The sequence below is a fragment of the Natrix helvetica genome, assembly GCF_964273705.1.
Source record: "Natrix helvetica genome assembly, chromosome: 1".
Classification (NCBI taxonomy): domain Eukaryota; kingdom Metazoa; phylum Chordata; class Lepidosauria; order Squamata; family Natricidae; genus Natrix; species Natrix helvetica.
The window spans coordinates 128,780,143-128,800,720 of NC_138548.1; the positions used below are offsets into that span (position 1 = coordinate 128,780,143).

Sequence of the window (20,578 nt, forward strand, 5' to 3'; positions counted from 1 at the left end):
AGTTGTATGGGCATTACAGAATCCCTTGGATCAAGGTCCAGCTCAGAAAAAGGTCAGTTTCTTAAATACTGCAATTTCTACAAGGCACTTTGGTCCAATTCTACACCATGAGGGTAGGACAAGAAGCAATGGTGGAAATTAATTAAGGAGAGAAACAACTTAGAACTAAGGAGAAATTTCCTGACAGTTAAAACAATTAATCAGTGGAACAATTTGCCTCCAGAAGTTGTGAATGCTTCAATACTGGAAGTTTTAAAGAAGATGTTGGATAGCCATTTGTCTAAAGTGGTGTAGGGTTTCCTGCCTAAGCAGGGGTTTGGACTAGAAGACTTCCAAGGTCCCTTCCAACTCTGTTATTCTATTCTATTCTATTCTATTCTATTCTATTCTATTCTATTCTATTCTATTCTATTCTATTCTATTCTATTCTATTCTATTCTATTCCATTCCATTCCATTCTATTCCATTCCATTCCATTCTAAACCAAATGTCTTTCAGCCTATGTAATCACATCAATGGAATCACATATCCCCAAATGGTTTTATATCACAATAGTTACCCATCATAATTGCTAGTTACCATACCCCCCCCCCCCCTGCATTAGCTGTTTGGTTGCCATGAATAGTTTCGGGATGTAAAAGCAACTCATTCCAAGGCTAATCAAGAGGCATGTGAGCCAGTAGAGAACACTCTTAGCTATGTTTCTAATAAACACAAAGTAAATAGTAAAAGTGATTAGACACAATTCTCACTCTCTCTTTTTCTCTTTCTTACTAATCAACACTTGGCTGCGCAGGATTTTGCCAGATAACGCCCAGAATGATGGTGAAACATCTGCTGTTAAAACTGCTTGTGATTATATAATATGCTCCACTTAGCTGGTTCATAAAATGGCATAAATGTTTCTAAATAGCCACAGTGTTCTTCTCAGAAGAATACGGACATCATTTTAAACAAGATTTAGAATATATAGCTACACTTCTGAATGTAGTAGATTCTAAAATCTGTTAAACTGCAACATAATTAAGCTGCAAATCATATGTCAAATGCTGGGATGCCACAGAATTTCACTAAATGCTCTTATCCTTTAAAATTGAAAGCAATTATTTTTCTATGAGTGGGAATTATAAAAAAGGGGGGGAGCTCAATGTGACTACTGAGATATTGTCTTTCTGTAAGGGTTCCAGATTAGTCTCTCCTTTAGAGAGACACATGATGAGTGAAGGACAACTGGTATAGGAATTATCTTCTTTTCTTCCTGTTTTCTCCACCCAAAGCAGTGCACATCTGGCATATTTCCAAGTACTCAAGCTCTCCCTATCTCCAAGTAGTCACGAGAAACAAAATTAGGTGGGCCACATTGTTCTTGTCATACATGCCAATAAAGCAGTTCATCCTGCCTAAAATATCTGGGTTCTTTAAACAGAACTCTCCATTTCATTACCTTTAACTCCAGCCTTATGAAAAGCAGATTGTTTTCTATGGTATCATGGATTCCTCAAACGGCATTGTCCCACTGGATTATTACTACATCTAAGAAACAAACTAAGTAGATAATTTCTCCCAGAGAGAGTCCCAAAGAAATTTCAAAGTTAATTGATAGATCTAAAGAATATGAGGACCATATACAACTACTGGTGGCTAGATAGAGACAAGGGTTCTTCTATCTACTGAAGTTTGTTCTCAATTCCAAAAAGACTTTATTCTCTAAAACTGTCAACATTCATCACTGTGTTGGGATTCACTTTCTTTTTGTCCATCTGCTAATCTGACAATGTTAAACATTGAGGAGAATTGTCCTGCCTCTCCCAAATTTAACAGTTATTTTTCTAACCCCTTACTGAGTATTGAACCAAATCAACATGGTGGTATCACCCACAAATTTCCACAGGAATGAAAAATAGTGGACAGCAGACCTTAACTCTGAATTAAAGTGATTGTGACATCTGGGGAACTGATTCCACATAGCAGTTGGAAGAGCTTGGCTCTTATCTTAGATCAAAAGCAAATACTTCCACACATTCCAAGGCTAATCAAAGCTTTTTAAAGGGGAGGCAGGCAGATCCTGAAGCTTGGGACTGCCAGAAGATGAGAGTGAAGGATAAAGCATGGAGCAATTGTTAAGTGCACAGCTGCTTTTCTGGAAAGCAACCAGCACATTATTATAAATAAATAGAAACACAATACATCTAACTAAATATGGAGATGCATATGTCTTGAATTAAACTCATCCCAAACTTGTGAATTTCTGATAAGCATTGGATGTTACAGCTATTTTGAAAAACTCCAGTATGGATTAGCTAGGAGAGCAGGAGAAAAAGCGCTCCCAGCTGCAAACCCTTCTTTTCTTATCCCTTTGTAAAATGACCAAGCAAGCAGGCAGCACAAAAAGGGGGATAGAAAAGTGAAAGAAAAGTCCTAAGTTCTTTCATTTTCTTTCTTTAACAATTATCCAGTACACGTATTAAGGACAAAATCATAATATTTTGGTTCACCTAACCAGCAGCTAAGAGGAAACAGTGAAGATGGCTCTTACTGTTGATTTTGAAGAGTGATAGCCCACCCGCTGAGATAAAGGCCATTTGCTATAGGAAGGGGAACAAGGCTGCACTGGAAATTAGATAAAAGATTACAATTTGCTGAACACCACAAAACATGGAGCAAGAATTCATAGTTGTCCAATGACTGACTCAGAAGACCAAGCAGGAAAAATCAGCATCTAGTGTATATAGATATCAAGAAATATGCCTATACAAAATGAACAGTGTCATATACTGTATGAAGTAGGTATTAAGTCAGTACTATTTTTTTCAGATACTATTTCTATTGACTCTATGATGCTTCTGGAGTGGGCTCAATGGATCAGAGAGCATGCAGAAAGCATGATGAAATAGTGTGATACTGTAATCAACCACAGTGGTTATAATTAAGTGCAAAATGAATTGTACTATTAACTATAATGCCAATTCTACTTTTTGCAACTATCTGGTCATACCCATGCATGCTCCCTCCTCCCAACCCTTCAGGTCAATGGAATCAAATTATCAGATACTGTCTCGACATGTCCCTGACGTTTTCGTTGCAAGGTTTTTCAGAAATGGTTTGCCATTGCTTCCTTCCTTAGGGCTAAGAAAGAAGAACTGGCTCACAGTCACTCAGCTGGTTTTGCACCTAACGTGGGATTAGAACTCACTGTCTCCCAGTTTCTAGCCTGATACACTAATCACTATGCTAAACTGGCTCTCCATGCATGCTTAGTTAAGCTAATTATATTAAATATATTCTACTTTATCCTCCACCCTCATCACTTGAGCCTCTTTCAGAGAATTAGAGGAAAGGACCCAGGCAGAGGTGGGTTGCTCCCAGTTCAGCCTGGATCGGGCGAACTGGTAGTAGTGGTGGTGGGAGGCTCTGCCCACCAACTCGGACGCTTCTGTGCAGAAGCATCACGCGCAGGAACACGCCTGAACTGGTAGTAAAAAAAAATTGACAACCCACCACTATATTCTTTCATTTTGACACCTCCCAGAGTCACTCTGTGAGATGGGTGGTGCCTACATTGGATAAATAAATAAAAGAAAAAGTGTATAGAGTGAAAATTCCAAGTTTTTAATTCATATTTTGTCTAGCCCAGTGGTTCCCAACATGAGGCCCATGCCCCACAGGAGGGCAATTTGATTTTTACTGGGGGCAATTTGAACCTTGTTTAAACCAAGTTAATGGCCTTTCAGTCTTCCTCCATGTGAGTAGAGTTCACTTTTTGAGTAAAGTAAGAATTATATGGGGGAGGGGGGGCATCAGGATTTTAAAGATGCTTAGGTGGGGCATGGCCAAAAAAAAGGTTGGGAACCACTGGGCTAGCCCTTTATATTTGTATGTCTAGATATACATAGAGTTTCTTTTGAATCTCAAAAAGTCACAGGCCTTAGCAGTGTTTGTCAAATACCTCTCCCCGCACTATATACATTAACCATGTAATGTAGGCTGAAAAGATTAAAATGATGGAAATGGGTGAAACTCAAATCCTTTGACTCACAGTGGAATACTGAAAGGAAGCTGTACATCCCACTAAATTAGGATCAAATTTATTTCTTTGCTACTCATGGCATCTTCTTAGAGTCATCTAATAATTATTGTGCCCAAAGAACAGCAATGATGGGAGGCTGTATATCAGTGATGGCTAGGTTATACGGAGATGTTCTAAGTAACTAATAAGGAAATGGCCTAAGAGAAAAATCTTGAAATGATAACCATTGTGGCTTGCAGCTTTGAAATCATTGTTTGTTTTAATCATTGTAGGCTGAATCTAAGCACATGGCTGACTTTTGCATAATTATTATCTTGTGAAAATGAGGTGTGTTTGTTCATTTATTCATTCATTCATTTTAGAGGTCTCACGACACCACGAGACTATGGGTGGCTTGCAACATTAAAAGCCAGAAGACACACAAAAATATATCAAAACAAAGACCATGCGTGACTGGGAAAAAAGGAAGATGCTTAATCAGAATAAAACTTTACAGAGGCTTAATACCACCCTGCCCCAGGGTCTGAGAACAGGGAACAACCAGGTTTTCAACACCTTTTTGAATATCATCAGATTGGGAGTCATACGGATAGATGGATTATACCCACTGAAACCACACACAACCATACATATATTGTGAAAGCACTTAAAGAAAACCCACCAGAGCAGAATGAGTTCATCTGTAGTCCTAAAGGGCATTCCAATATCTATCTACCTTGGAAACTCTTTTGCTGACATGCTTTCCATTATCTGTACTAAATAGGGCTCTGTCCAAAACAGGACTTAAAAAAAAAAGAATCATATAATTACTGAGGCATGAAAAATGGAGAATTAAGGACATATCAGAAAAGAAAAGTGCCATCAGGACAACAAGGCCTCTCTGATGGGTAAGATTTCTTGCTGATAATAAACTGTTTTCACACACCAGGACTCAATTGTTTTAACAGCTTACAGCTCTTGCTGAAATTGTCTCAGTGTTTTACAGCTTGAGTTACCTCTAACTTTTATGCCATTTTATATTTAAAGATCCAGCATCTGGATTTAGTAAACCTGAGGGGAAAAAAACGGAGCAGGTAATCGATAGCAACAAGGAAGCGTAGATTTTACAGACTACATTACAAAAAAGAGAGTATAACAGTTTTGTTATAGAAGCATCATTTAAAAATCCCTGTGTATAATAATGTTTTTAAAGTTAAAACTTTACTGAGGAACAGACCGATAACATGTAAAATAATTCAGAAGATTCTGATTGGATAAAAGAAGAGGGGCTTGATAACTTTTTAGAACAACCCCCCCCCCCCCCCCCCCAAGTTTGGTTCTTCAGACCAAAAGCCAAAGGAATAATATGAGTTAAACTTGCAGAGGATTACAATAATTTGTTTTACTATCTTTATGTCTATAGTAGAAAAGAAGAGATTTTTGTTACTGGTAGAAGAGACTATTTGTAGTTCAGGGTTGAAATGAGGGGTCCTTGGTGTTTCACTACCAAACTAGGTAATATCATCAATGCATTTTTTGATACTGAAGGGCCTATAGTAGCTCTGGATACATATTTTTCACTTCCTTGCAGGTACATTGTAATTTCATCTTGCCTTTTATTTGGAACTCAAGTTGGTGGATATTTGTGCTAGAATATAAAATAGACTGGGCTGCTGGATTTGTCCTCACATTTAATAACTGCAATACTTGGTGATGGAAATCCAGGCCCCAATTATAATAATTAAATTAGGACTACTTATAGCAATAGCACTTAGACTTATATACTGCTTCACAGTGCTTTCCAGCCCTCTCTAAGTGGTTTAAAGAGTCAGCATATTGCCACCAACACTCTGGGTTCTCATTTTACCCACCTCAGAAGAATACATAGGCTCTGTATGCCACAAAAATGTGCAAAGACAAATCTATAGCTGAAACTATAATTATCCCTACATCAAATACATATCAATTCAGCTTGCAAACCAAGTTTAACTTTATTTTTACAGGTTTAGCCATCTTTATACCAGTTTTATTTTAACAATGACCATAGTCCTTGTTTAAAATATTAGGGCTATACATAAGAAGAAGGTATGCTCATGACAAGGAGTTCTCTGTCTAAACTCAAAATAAATACACTTGTGAATTTTATCCCAAAATTTGGAATAAAAACATAAACCCAAGTGTATGAGTTGAAATTCTAACTCTAAATAATATCCCCTCAAACTAATACATTACTTCTCCAAAACAAAAATAATATGCAAAACAAAAATATATGTTCTTTAGCATCATTTTCATAGAAAAATAAACTACATTTTACAGGCTAAAGCCATGGCACATTAGTATATTAGAACAAGATATTAGTACAGTTTGTTATTCAATAAGTTATATAAAAATTAATATCTGCTTAATACCACTGTCATCAAATTTCTGCAACTGCTCATAAAAATGAGTTATTGCTTAGAAGTCACAGTGGAGTTTTCCAAAGTTTTAAAAAATTGGGAATTTTAGAAACAACAATGATATCAGAACTAAAAAGCAAGCTGGATAAATTACTGAGAGGCTTGTTGAGGTAATCTAATTTAATTTAGGCCCTGCTTCATCAGAACAAAGTCCAAAACAATATGATTGCTATCAGTTTCCACCCCTCTCCTCCAGATCTGTTGGCTATTTTATTTATGAGATTATTCTATAATGTGAAATTTCATGGGTAAGAGAGTTGAAAATATATCTGCGTTTTTCAAGCTATTCCAAAATTCATCCCCAAATAAATAAGGGGTCAAAGATTTGGCAGAATTTCTGTGGAATCAAATAGTAATTTTCAAATTGAATCCAGAGAGAATCTGTTTTCTGAAACTCCTTATTACAATCAGTGATCAAAATAAAATAATGCCCTGCAGTAAATCTGAAAGTAAGGAAAATTAAACCTTTCTTTTCCAATAGGTAGTGAAAACCTCAGACTATTCTTGCCACTGAAAATTATGCTTGCCATTGTATTTGCATGGAGCAGGTACTTTTGTACTAAACCTCTATAAATCTAGTGGTATCAATACAGGTAGTCCTCAACATACAATAATACAATAATAATACAACAGTAGAGTTGGAAGGGACCTTGGAGGTCTTCTAGTCCAACCCCCTGCCTAGGCAGGAAACCCTATACCGTTTCAGACAAATAGCTATCCAACATCTTCTTAAAGACTTCCAGTGTTATATATTACCACAATTAAGCCCAAAATTTCTATTGCTAACAAAACCCTTAAATCAGTTTGGCCCTATGTTATGACTCTTCTTGCCACAGTTGCTAAGTGACTCACTGCAGTTGTTAAGTTAGTAACATGCTTGTAAAGAGAATCTGTCTTCCACATTGACTTTGCCTGTCAATAAGGTTGCAAAAAGTGATCCCTTGACCCAAGGACACTGCAACTGTCATAAATATGAACTAGATGCCAAGCATCTGAATTTGGATCACATGACCATGGGGATAATGCAACAGTCAGAAAAATGGCCCCAAGTCACTTTTTCAGTGCCATTGCAACTTCTAACAACTAAACAAATGGTTGTAAGTCAAGGTCTACCTGTATTACTATGTTGAAAAGTGTTTTCAAAAGGGTTTTTCTGAATTTTCCTTTTCCTTTTATCAAATTGTTCCTGTTTCCCTAGCTTCTTCTTAATATAATTCCTCCAGAATTTTTTTCCGATGCTACTTCCGAGCTTCCTTTATTGGTGTATATGTTCAGCTCACTTTAAAATTCATTGAATAAGTCCTAATATTGGGGAAAACCTGTCTCTATCCTTGGGACTATATCAAGACATGTGATGTCAGGGAATTTGCAGACTTAGAGATTACAATAGAAGAAGCAACAAGGCTCTCACAGAAATTCCCTCTCTAACAACTCTTAATTGAAGTTAATGGAAGAACTAAATACCCCACACCTAAGGAATTTCACCTCATCTATGTGGACCTCTCCTCCTTCTAAGAAAAATGGAAACAATGTATTTTCTATCAGATTGATTATAAATGATTGGGGTGCAAATGCCCCAAAACATCTAAAACCCTTTGTTCACATATGCTCTGGAATTCAGAGGAATACAGTTGATGATATTCCTCAGTAAAATTGGAGTTTAGATAAATATTGGTTTATCTAGATTTATGTTGCCTTCCCAGCTCTCTCTTAGGTGTCCTTCCAATTTTCTTTGGAGATAGAAGATGGTTGTTGTTGTTGTTATATACTTTATTCATTAAACATGAAACTCAGCCAACTGAACATTCAAAAATGCATTACAAATACCATTGACTGGTGCTAATGGTTGATACGGTTTGCTGCCAGCATCCTAGGTATCAACCAAGTACCTTCTTAAAATATAAGCTGTTCCGAGTAGCGCAGTTTTTTGCAGTTCCGCTGGTGTTATTTCAGGAAGCTCCAATTTGTTGATGTATCTTATAAAATTCTTGGATATGGTGCCAAGTGCCCCGATGACAATAGGTATCACTGTTACATGCCTCATCCATAGCCGTGTAGTTTCAATGGCCAGGTCGTGATATTTCATTATTTTTTCTAGTTCTTTTTCTTCAACTCTGGCATCTCCAGGAACAGCGATATCAATAAACTGTACACTTCGCCCCTCTACAACCATGATATCTGGCGTGTACTCCAAATGACGATCCATTTGTTGTTGTTGTTGTTGTGGTGGTTGTTGTGGTTGTTGTTGTTGTTGTTATTTATTATTATTATTATACAATTGTATCACAGCGGCCAGTTGTTTCGCCGGATTTGGCATTGGTTACTAGTCGGGCCACACCCAGGGGCCTAGGACATCGTAACGTATTTTTGTAATATACGTGCAGATCCAAGCAGTGCAGATTTTTGCATTTGACTGATGGTGATTTTGTCAATTTTTAACTGTTTTAAATGTAATTCCAGTGCTTTTGGAATAGCACCCAGTGTGCCGATTACCACTGGAATTACCACTGCTGGTTTGTGCCATAATTATTGAATTTCAATTTTTAAGTCCTGGTATTTCACGACTTTTTCATGTTCCTTTTCCTCGACCCTGCTATCACCTGGTATTGCGATGTCTATGATTGTAACCTTATTTTTCTCAACCAGTGTGATGTCTGGTGTGTTATGCGCTAGTATTTTATCTGTTTGTATACGAAAATCCCACAGGATCTTGACCATCTGATTTTCGGTGACTTTTTCAGGCTTATGTTCCCACCAGTTTGTTGTTGTTTTAATATTATAATTTTTGCACAAATTCCAGTGGATCATTTGTGCTACTGAATTGTGCCACAATTTATAATCAGTCTGCGTGATTTTTTTACAGCAGCTGAGTATGTGGTCAACAGTTTCATCAACTTCTGGTGGGGTGATGATGATGATGATGATGATGATGATGATGATGATGATGATGATGATTATTATTATTATTCATGTGGTTAATCTTTGGTGAGATTCAAAGACTTTGGAGCTGGTTGGTAGCTCAAAAGCTCAAATCCTAACCAAGGACCTAGGAACTGTTAAGGTAACGTCAGAGGATATAAGCTGTTCCAAGTAAGGTGGTTTTTTGTAGAGTCAGAATGTTTTATTATGATTATTATTATTTTTGTTGTTGTTGCATAGTTGGCTAGATGTTTAAATTGGATTTGGCATTTTTATTCTGCTGTTGAATTCTTCTCTCCAAGGACTTGGGATCCGCAGATGTGATTTGATGGTATTAAAAATATTGTTGCAAGATATACTGTAAGCTGTTCTATGTAAAGCTGCCTTTTACAATTGATGGATGGTAATTTTGTCAATGCCAATGGTGTTAAGGTAGTGTGCCAGATTGCCTCCAAGGTGCCCACTATTGGTTGTAGCCTTGCTTTCTTTTCCATCAGTTTTTCTACTTCTCTTTGCAGGTCTTTGTGAAAATGTTCCATGGTCTCTTGTTCAAGCAGGGGGTTGGACTAGAAGACCTCCAAGGTCCCTTCCAACTCTGGTGTTCTGTATTCTGTATTCTATGAAGCACTTAGGTGTTACAACCTTGCCCCTGAAGGAATGTGACAGGGTGCTTAATTTGAGCTGGGGGCCGGGGCAACAATACAGCCCCAGACCATGGAAGATGATTTAAGGCAGTTAGGAATGGACTTGTCAAGAATGTTTCAAAATGTGTTATTCCTCGAAGTCTCATTCCCTTTCTCTTGCTTTCACAGCGACCCTTCTGAGGATTTACAGCATTTGCACAGGCCCCAGGGTGTAAATCAGAGTCTTTTTTTCTCTCCTACTCGCAATGTTTCCTCGCTAGCAGTTTCTGGAAAGCAGTCTGCCTGCCTGCCTGCTTAAGGAAGGCCATGCTTGGAACATCTAACTTGGAAGGAGAATGGTGGAACTTGGAGTACAATCAAGAATCTCCGGTGGCTTAGGCTTCGTTAGAAACTGTCAGGGCTGGATTAACTATTATGCTAAGTAAAGCAGCACACCAGAGGGCTTCTGCCAAGCTGGGACCTCAGCTGCGATGTACTCATCTGGGATCCCTCTGATGTGGAGAGTGTGTCCTTTCTGCTCCTTGCACAGCTCTGCTTCCTTGTTGCAGAGTCGTGGCAGCTGTAGGAAAAAATTAGCATGTTGGAAGCCAGTCTGCTAGGAGACACTAAATGTAGTCAGGAAAGAACCCCAGCAAGAGAGCTTCAGTCTAGCGAGGGCCACTTTAGTTCATCTGATCTTGCCTTAGCATTGAATCTTGGGCAAGGGACACAGATCTCAGAATATAGTAAAGAAAACTAAGTCCATGTATGGAAGAGTTCTTCATATGAAACCACATCAGATTAATACCGGGAGAGTCTGCTGCACAATGAAGGAAACTGGCCAGGAATTAGAAAAGAAGCCAAATTATGTCCGCTTTTAGGCTTTTCACTTTTGATTTCCCAGCAGTATTTTCTTATGATTAAGACATTTCTGCTTGTGTTGCCAGAGGCCCTTCACCAACTACATTGATCAAAGGGTCTCTCAAGATCTCTCTGCCCTTGGTTTCTTTTTAGATGATAAATGTATATCTTATCTTGTCTCCAGAACCTCAAGATGGCAGTCTTTCTTTAAATTATCCAGTGAACGAGGATGGGCTTGAATGTGGATCTTCTCAATCCCAGCTCAGCTAGAGCCATCAGATAAGATAGGACTTAGGAATCCTATTTTTTTGCTGTGTAATTAAAGGCTAAATGATAATTGCATAATTTATACAAGTTTGTGTGTGTGTACTTAAACAACTTTTATTTTATTTTCAGCACACAGTTTTGCACTGCTTTTCTGAAACTCACTTACTTTTAATTAGTGGTATGATTACTAAAGGACACTTGCAGGGATGAAGTTGAGTATATTATGGTAATACCAAATATTAGGCTTAGCCTGAAACAAATGTAGACACCAACAAACAGAAAGGAAGAAGCTCAGTCCTTAGAGTCAGCTGCTGCTTCTAATTTTCCTCCTTTCTGGGCAGTCAACACCAGGCCAAGTCAAACCAAACTCACCTCAAGTTGTGAGCATTTTACAGTTTTTACTTGCATCATTACAAAACAGCACACAGGCACATTAAAATATAATCAGGAGCAATGTTATTTGTTTAAACAAAACAAAACAAATCCTAGTTATTGAACTCTGTAAGTATGTTTGCCGATGTTCTATGCTGAGGCTGCTTCCAAACTAGCATCCCTTCCTCCACTGCACCCAACAACATTTCCTTAAAACTCCAGCCCAGTTCAAAAGCATAGCCCCTCTTTCAATACAGACGGAGCTCAACGTATGACCATAATTGAATCTAGCAATTGCAGCCATAAGTTGTGACAGTTATAAAGCCAGATAGCCCAACTCATTTTTATAACACATTTGTGATCATTGTTAAGGAAACCTATTGTTGTTTATGGCCCAGTGTTTGCTGCCAACTGGAAGTAAATGCTGATTCCTAGCAAAAAGTAAAAGTTTCCCTATCCAGTTGTCTCTGACTCTAGGGCGTGGCGCTCATCTCCATTTCTAGGCCAAGGAAGTCAGTGTTGTCCAAAGACCTTTTGTGTAGTCATGTGGCCAGCATGCCTATACAACATGTCAAGGCACATGGAACACTGTTAACTTCCTACCAAATTATTAACCTAGGAATCTACTTGCATTTGCATGCTTTCAAATGGTTAGATGGGTAGGAACAAAACATTTCTAGCAAAAAGTCGTAAATTGTGATCAAATGATGCTGCAAAAGGCCATCAATGCAGAGCAGTTGTCAAACATACAAAATGCGATCATTTGACTGCAAGGGGATGACATCATTGGAATTTCAAAACTAGGTCATAAGTTCCTTTTTTGGGGTGGGGTGTCCATTGTAACTTCAAATGTTCATTAGACAACCAGTTATAAATTGAGAATTACCTGTAATTCCACTCTTCTTGCTCTTGACAAAAATGCTCACAGGGAAATGCTGACTCTGCAAAGACTCATCAAGTGGTTCCCCACCCTCTCTCTCCTTGGGGCTGCTCAATCACTTCTTCTGAACTAGACTTTTCCCCACCAAACCCATCCAAATTTATGTTGCTTTTCTCCCTCCTGGTCTTCAAGCTGCAAGTCTCAATTAGGCCACTGAGATCCTCATTGATGATGAAATGGCCAGCCAGCTTCTTATGGGCACACTCATTGGCCAAGATGCCATTTGATGCTGCAGTTTTGTTTGTACTTCCCCAAGCTGCACACCCTGGAATCCCAGGTGGGCCAAGTACTTCCCCCACCTTACTTTCTCATGAGTAGCCTTTCCATCAGCAGAAGTAGAAGATTGCAAATTGCAAGCACCTTTCCTTCTCCATCTTCGCACAGGAGCCTGTGGCTTTTCTATGATTTCAGAGCTGTGAGCTTCTTACCAGGCTAACTTTCCCACTTCCTTTCTGTGCCATTGTCTACCACCTGAACTTGGGGCTTAAGCTTAACACCAGAATCTGGATGTCCACTGAGACCCCTTTTACAATTTCCCTCCATCTTTCCTTCTATTTCCCAGACTATTTCCAAGGGTCTTATTTTCTTTGAAATGTGCAATTTTAGCTTCAAATCTTTTCACTGACTTTACTGAAATAACTGGATTGCACTAATAACTCGAACTTTCTTTTCCCACTCTTTGGAATTTAAAATAAGCCCCAGTAAATTCCAAAATGATGCTTTAGAAATAAAAGCTAACTTAGATGTATTTAGCAATAAAGCCACCTCCCATATTAAACTTAATATTTATTTTAACAGTGTTTCTAAGGCCCAAATAACAAATTTTAGTATTTTGTTCAATCTTATCAAATTTAGGCTTTCCTTAGAGATGGAAAAGTTATGAAATAAATATCACAACTCTCCTCACCAGGCTATTAATTTGATACACAGCTCAACACTCAATTAAATTGTCTCTCATATTTAGAATATAAAGTCTGTGTGCATTCACACATCCCTAAACTGATATCTCTGTGTTTGTATATAAAGATAAGCTTTAAAAAAGTTTGAATTCAGCTTTTAGAGACTAGTGTTTGTTATTTGTTAAGAATAAATGATGCTAGCAATTTATTTGAGAAGCAATAGAAATGCCCACCTAGAAAGCAAAACCTGCTACTTAGGGTAGTATGCGTATGGGCATGGGCATGCTTGCGCATAGTTTTCAGTATTCATTTCTTATATTATGTGACCGCTGTGTACATTTCTGTATTATTTGGCTAGTGTTAGTCCCATCTGCTGAATAACATCTGGGCTTTAGTGACATTCTCAGCAGGACAATTTTTTTAAAATCAACATTCTTGCACTCTTAATATGATTAGAATTGCTGCAAATTTGGCTCTGTTCCTCTTTGTCCTTTCTTCATACATATCTCCCCTCCCCCATATCTCTCTTCCCATAGCTCCATGTATTAGGAGTAGGGCCTATTGCCAAGTTCACAGGAAAAAATTATTAACCCCAGAGGTTCCAGTTGTATTATTCTATGTACTCGGGTGGTTTCCCGGCTGTCAGTTCAGGAAAAAACCCAAAGGCAATGAATATTTTCTGCAATCACTTATAAGGATAAGCTCTAGTAGGTGTATTTGCCATTTACCATAGAGATCAGACACAAATGTACTAAGTCTCAATAAGTTCCACTAGTCATTGCTTTATAGTTGTGACAAGGAATAAGGAAGGTTGATGCAATGTTCTTTCTGAATTATAAATTGTGCAAAAGAGCTTTGCTGTAGGCATCAGTAGTGATTTTTCCTTGCTATTGTGGCCTCTCGGTGTCCAGCAGAGCTGGCAGCAGAGTCGGACAGTGAGGAGGTTGGGGAGGAACATGGGCCAGTCCTGGGGGCTGAAGAAAGCTCAGACGAGGGCTCTGCATCAGAGGCAGAGAGGGAGCTAGACAGCAGTGAGGCAGAGAAACAGCTGGAGCCTGTTCCCAGTGTGCGCATGTGCAGAGCTGCCAGAAAACAAGAACAACTAAGAAAGCAGGGTTTACTTAGGAGTAAACAACACCTTGGAGGTGATTGTCCCCTCTCATAGGAGATAAAAGAGGAGCAAACGGGGAGCGGGCTTTTGCAGGAAACAATTCATTCATTTGGTCATTTCAAAAATGGAAAGTTCTGTTTGTGACTGTAAGAGACTCTGTGCCAAGAGACTCTTTTGCCTTGCCTTGCATTTGGAAATGAGTTATTTGGCAGCTCTCCAAATGAGATAAGGTTCGTATTGATAAACATTCCTCTGAAAGACTGTTTGTTAAGCCTTGCTGCAGTGGTGAAATTCATTTTTTTTACTAATGGTTCTGTGGGCGTGGCTTGGTGGGCATGGTGTGGCTTGGTGGGCATGGCAGGGGAAGGCTACTGCAAAATCTCCATTCCCATCCCACTCTGGGGCCAGCCAGAGGTGGCATTTGCCGGTTCTCCTAACTACTCTAAATTTCTGCTACCGGTTCTCCTAACTACTCTAAATTTCTGCTACCAGTTCTCCAGAACCTTCCAGAACCTGCTGGATTTCACCTCTGCCTTGCTGGCTGTGAAAGAAAGGAATTCACAGTCGTGTAAATAAAAGGGGTTTTGCCAGGACTAAGACATTGCTTCTTGCTTTTTAAGGAAGCCTGGGTCAGAACACTAGTCAGGTTCTAGAGTAGATGATATTTCAATCAAGCATCTCAGACACAAAGAACATTCATTCCTTCTTTCAAAGATATATGTGCTGTCCTGGAACCTTGTATTTTTGATGGTGCGTATGGATAGTTCTATTTCTATAATGCATCTTTCCAAGTCTTACAGTAGTGAAAAAAAACTGTAGGAAAAGAAATAAAGTCCATGTTCCCTGGGAGGAAGATAATTGGTAACATATGGCAGAATGAAATAGGATAAAATATACAAAATACTCTCTTAGCACTTTTGAGAATTAACTAGTTGATAGCCAAAGCACGAAGGCAACAACACTTTCCTAATAGATGTTGCCACCAAATCTTAATTCCTATTGCAAGCCTTATTGTCTAGATACATTTCATGTTAACTGATAGCTGATAATTCTCTTCTCCATAAATCTGACATATTTTTACGATACCTTCTAAACTAGGGACCATTATCATATCTTGCATGAGCTTACATTCCAGAATATAGCATTGCATAGGCATCAATCATAATCCACATGATCTACTTAGAGGGTATTTTATCAGTTTCAAACTCTTCAGGGGAATTAAGAATTTATAGCTGGGTGTAATTCTGTCCTTATTTACATTGAATTTATTTGATGGGTTTTTTTTTTTAATAGTCTTTCTAATGAAGTTAGACGGATGTCCTTGAGCAACGTGGAAAAACATGGCATTTGTTTATGACTAACTATGCATGGTTATCCATCAATACCAAAAACCTGGTAAATCACCAACATCTCCAATAGATAGTAGCCAGGATGCAGAACCCTCCAGAAATGTTTCATAGTGCTATCAACTTAACATTAAATCTACACCTTTGAATCAGAATGGGAAAGCTATATGGGTAGTTGCACTTTTTAGATGTAGAAATCAAGAATAAAATTCTGCTCCTTGGACTGAAGGATGACTCTATGTACAGTTTCTTGGGTATGGGTGTTTTTATGATTTAAGTGCTTGCACACTGGAGAATAGAAAAATCTCATAATTTCTATTTTCTTATCTCTTAGGATCCTGCATTGTTTTTAAAATGGTCAGCCCTAATTAAAACATTTTACACCACAGTCCACATGTAGAGCCACCTGGTGATACCTTTTGCCAAAAAATACAAATTATCAAGGCTTTAGCAAAAAAGAAAATCAGAAGTATTATGCATTCCAGCTCCTGTAAAGGAGCAAATTATTTATTACAGGCCTTACTCATGAAAATATATTTTATGTCCCATGTTACCTGGTACATTAGACTTTAGAGGGAGGGCGTTTTAATAATTTAAATGGTGCTTACATTTGGCTACAGTATTTTCCTTTGAGCAAGATACTAAAACAAAGAAAAAAAAATCTATTACCAGCTTTTTAACAGCAAAAATTTGCCCAGGGTTAGTACAGAGAGTTTATGGGGTATTTGCATGGAAGCATAAATAAATGAAAAGTCAGCAGAATGTAGTGGTGAATAACATATCACATACCTTCTACCTTTGACAAGGACTATGAAAGTTTGAGTCCTTCCAAGACTTTCCCAGGTGTCACTGATATCTATTTCCATATGAAATTTCTGGATTACGTAGTCCCACTTTTGACATATGGGAAGATATGGGAGAAATGTAGGGAAAAAGAGAGCATCAAGAATGAGGGAGCAACAAGGATGATCTTGGCAAGTAGTCTTCTGTGAGGAGCAGAAGCCTCAAAGCTGCCTTTTCTCAGCATCCTGGTCACTGTAAAGGTCAATCATTCATGAGACGTTTATCTGGGTAATTCTAAAGGTTACAACTAATCTCTTATGTTAAACTTCAAAACAAATGATGTGGCTCTTCCAGAGGTGGGTTTCTCCCGTTTTGGACTGGATTGGGCGAACCAGTAGTGGTGGTGGTGGGAGGCTCCGCCCACCCACCTGGATGCTTCTGTGCATGCACAGAAGTGTTGTGCAAGCGCACATGCGAGCACAAGCGGATTTGCAACCCATCTCTGGGCCCTTCCAATATCTATTCGTCACAATCTTCGTACCATGCATTAGTTAGTTCCTGATCTTCTGTACTGCTGTTGTCTAAACATGTTATATGAGCAAAGGAGGCTTCACTCATAGTCATTCATGCCATAGCTACCTTTCATTTGGATTACTGCAATGTGTTCTACATGGAACTGCCTTAGAAGATCACCTGGAAGTTACAACTAGTCCAGAATGTGGCGATATACACAGTGATGGATGCTCCTAGTTTTGCCCACATGATATGTCTGTTGTATAAACTGCACTGGCTCCCAATTTCCTTCTATTTAAAGTGCTGGTTATTACCTGTAATGCCCTCTATATAACCAGGGATTAGGTTATTTGTGAAACTGCCTCTCCCTAAGGACAATTGCTCACCTTATCTGATCGGAAAGTGAGCATGCTCTTAATCTCTTCCCTTAAAGAGTCTGTTAAAATATTCATGACTGGGAGAGACATGGGAACAAGGTCAGCCAATGAATAGGCATAGCAAGTAAGTCAGCTAATGGGAGCTTAAACAGATCTGATTCTGTGCAAAGAATTTACAGTGTCTCATCCCTTAAATGTTGCCATATTAAAGGACCTAGAAAGCATACCTTTTTTGTATGACAGCCTTTGCTCTATGGAATACATTTCCCCCTAAGGTTCGGTAGATCCCTGTCCTGCTAACCTTCCGAAAAGCATTCAAGACCCAGCTTCCTCCCACCCCACCCCACCCCCACACTTTAGCATAAGGTAATATTATTGGGATGAATGTCTTATGGAGTGCATGCAAACCTTTAGCTACAGTGCCAAGGTGGGTTTTTTTTTTTTTGGTGTTAATGTTTTATATATTATTATTGTAGATAGATACTGTTTTACTTTTCAGTTGTGAGCTACCCAGAGTTTGATTCAAAATGGGCAGCTATATAAAACAAACAAAATCTGGAATGGATAACTTTCAAGAAGAGTTTGAAAGTTCCATATGAGGAATTCATTTCCCAGTTTTAGTTTTATAGTATTCAAAGCAGATTTCTTCAAGATGTTCAGTATATACTACAGATCAAGATGGTTGCCAAAAGTGGTGAAAAAAGAAAAGTGACAAAACTTGTGTAAAGAGTCAAAGATGCGTGTCAGACAGTAAGATGAAAGGCTGGGAGAAATGCTGTTTATTTTGTAGTACTTTCCAACATGATTAAATAATCAGATATGTGACCATTGCTTGTGTTTAGAATATCATATTCTAGTTTTTACTATGTATTATATTTCCAAATAAAAAAACAGGGTTATAAATATTAGACAATTGCACAAAATTGTCTAATACGGCATACAGTAGTTAAGCCCCAGTACATTTTGGATTTCAACAAATATTTTTCCAGGTTGTCTGAGATTTCCTTGGGGAAAAAAAAACCATTTTGATTATTGTAAACGGTCGTCACTTTTTCCAACTTTTCAAATGCCACCGTTATCTCGTACTATCTGACACTGTTTCTTCGGTGTTATTCTTTGTATTTGGTTCTTTTTGATGGGATGATCTCAGTCAAGGGATTTATAAGCCAGCACATACTAAACCCAATGATATCACAACGCAAGATCTGTCTATCTAAAGATATCACTGAGGTCCAACAGACAGAGTGATGTCAGTGCTTCTTGGACTAATTGCACAAATGTTCCTAATACGTTTGGGATGTGATGACATCATGGAAACAAAACTAAGTTTAATCCCATATTTTTTTCTTCCCTTTTTTTCTTCCCTCCTGCTGACTCTCTCACTCTTTCTCCCTTTGCTATCCATTCACCTTCACAAGAACAGTAAAACTGAAAAGCAGATAGAAGCTTGTCTGGGCATTGATGCCTGTATACCCCAATTGTGCAGAACCTGTTAGATTTATGCTGGCTTTTGCCTCCACACAGTATTCCAGTGCGGTTGGGGAGAATGTGAATGCTTGCAAAGATCTTCACCCATTTAACATGAAGATCTGCATGGTTCTATACACTCAGAGCAATACCAAAGTTAGTACAGGTAGTCCTCAACTTACAACCATTAATGCAGCAATTGTTCAACATTACAACGTCAATGAAAAAAGTGACTTATGATAGTTTTTCATACTTACGAGTATTGCAGCATCTCTGTGATCAGTATGATCAAAATTCAGACACTTGGTAACTGGCATGTATTTATGATGGTTAAAGTGTTCTGGAGTCCTGTGATCTCCTTTGGTGAGCTTCTAACAAGCAAGGTTAATCGGGAAGCTACATTCATTTAACAACCACGTTATTTATTTAAAGAACAGCAGCAATTCACTTGTGGCAAGAAACGTAATGAAATGAGACAAATCTCACTTAACAATGATGTCACTTAACAATAGAAATTTTGGGCTCAAATGTGGTTGTAAGTTGAGGACTACCTGATAAGATGCAGATGGAAAATGGAGGGTTGGAGGTAAAGCAAAGAGCATTGACATACATGTCTTCATTTTGTCCCCAGGCTTTTGTTCTCATAATGCCTTCATCGTAAGGCTTACTTTCCTCTTTTTTCTCTGTGATTAATCCCGAATTTGCTAAAAGGGAGGGGCAAGGTGGACACTTCTAAAAACAGACAATTAACATTCACAGCTATTGCTTCACATTTCAGCTTAATACCCTTAAACTCACTACAGAAAGAATCAAAATATGCATAAAATATAGTGTTTCTCAAAAGTAAATGATAACCCACCATGCTGCATTATAACCCATTTGACCAAGAAAGTAGGAAATATCTGATAAAACCTGAAAAAGCCCATACATTACAGATTGACTTGCAACACTACGTGTGCCAATTATTTGCAAGTAAAACACAAATCTGGTTGTGATGATTTGATAAGAAAGTTGTAGAAATAAATGAGATATCTTTCAAGTTGTGTTGCTTTATTTGTTTGTTTGTTTGCTTATTTGTGATGCCACCCATCATGCATAGAGGGAACTCCAGGTGGCATATAACCAAATAATGTTGGGGAACTTATTTGTATGTGTTTTCAACTTTCCAAGCTTTACAACAGGTAGGGAGAAGACGATACACAAAACTTTATTGCACTGACCTTGAATCCCATCTTGCAATATGATCATTCACAGCGACTGCAAAGTTATTCTCATAAATTCTATTTTTAACATGTTAACTTGCAATGGATACTGTTATATCTGGGATATTTTCGTCTGCGGTAAAATTTCATCAACCCGTTTGTACAATACGCACATGGTGATAGTTTTACAGCAATACGGCTGAGCGAGAGAGGTAGTGTAACACTGTGGCTTCAGATGGAACTATACTACTACAAAACACACATTTTAAAAATCAAAAGGTAAAATGGCAAAAAAATGACACAGTTCATACTATGTTGGCTTTCAATAAATGCTGAAAGGTAATCATAATTATTGCAAATGTGCTGATTCAATTCCATTCCAAGCAAACAATATTTTTTCAAAAGATAATGTAGAAAAATAAGTGGATAAATAAAT

General features: G+C 38.2%; 1 long non-coding RNA gene across 1 annotated transcript in view; it reads right to left on the minus strand.

Moving 5' to 3' along the window:
• Positions 1 to 20,578, minus strand: part of LOC309383690 — a 32,282-nt gene that overhangs the window by 11,099 nt on the left and 605 nt on the right. The window lies entirely within an intron of this gene.